This window comes from Trichechus manatus, unplaced genomic scaffold, assembly GCF_000243295.1.
Source record: "Trichechus manatus latirostris isolate Lorelei unplaced genomic scaffold, TriManLat1.0 scaffold00055, whole genome shotgun sequence".
In the NCBI taxonomy this organism is placed as follows: Eukaryota; Metazoa; Chordata; class Mammalia; order Sirenia; family Trichechidae; genus Trichechus; species Trichechus manatus.
The window spans coordinates 12039993-12041350 of NW_004443991.1; positions in this window are offsets into that span (position 1 = coordinate 12039993).

The window sequence follows — 1358 nt, forward strand, 5'->3', positions numbered from 1 at the left end:
AAGTAGTCAAAACAGCCTGGTACTGGTACAACGACAGATACATTGACCAATGGAACAGAATTGAGAACCCAGATGTAAATCCATCCACCTACAGTCATCCGATCTTCAACAAGGGCTCAAAGTCCATCAGATGGGGAAAAGACAGTCATTTTAACAAATGGTGCTGGAAAAACTGGATATCCATCTGCAAAAAAAATGAAACAGGACCCATACCTCACACCATATTCAAAAACTAATTCAAAATGGATCAACCACCTAAATATAAAGCCAAAAACTATAAAGTTCATAGAAGGAAAAATAGGACTAACGCTACAGGCCCTAATATCCGGCATTAACAGGATACAAACCATAACCATCAACACACAAACCCCAGAAGATAAGCTAGGTAAATGGGATCTTCAAAAAATCAAACACCTATGCTCTTCACAAGACTTCACCAAAAGAGTAAAAAGAGAGCCTACAGACTGGGAAAAACGTTTTGGACAGTACAAGTCAGACAAAGGTCTAATTTCCATAATCTACAAGAAAATCCAACACCTTTACAACAAAAAGACAAATAATCCAATTAAAATTTGGGCAAAGAAAATGAACAGACGCTTCACCAAGGAAGACATTCAAGTGGCCAACAGGCACATGAGGAAATGCTCCTGTTCACTAGTCATTAGAGAAATGCAAATTAAAACCACAATGAGATACGTTCTCAACTCGGCATTATTGGCACGAATGAAAAACACTGGAAATAACAAATGCTGGAGAGGCTGCGGGGATATTGGTACTCTTATGCACTGCTGGTGGGAATGCAAAATGATAAATCCATTTTGGAAAATGATATTGCGCTTCTTTAGAAAGCTAGAAATAGAAATACCATATGATCCAGCAATCCCACTTCTAGGTATATATTCTTGAGAAAAAAGAGCCGTCACACAAATAGACATAGGCACACCCATGTTTTGACAGCATTGTTCGCAATAGCAAAAAGATGGAAACAACCTAGATGCCCATCAACAGATGAATGGATAAACAAACTATGGTACATACACACAATGGAGTACTACCCAACGATAAAGAACAATGATGAATCTGTGAAGTATCTCATAACATGGATGAAACTGGAGGACATTATTCTGAGTGAAATAAGTCAATCACAAAAGGACATGTATTGTATGAGACCTCTATTTTAAAAACTCATGAAAAAGTTTACACACAGAAAGAAACAATCTTTGTTGGTTACAAGGGATGGGAGGGGTGGGAGGGAATACTAAATAGACAATAGATAAGTGGTATCTTTGGTGAAGGGTGAGACAGTACACAATACTGGGGAAACCAGCACAACTTGTACAAGGAAAGGTCATGGAAGC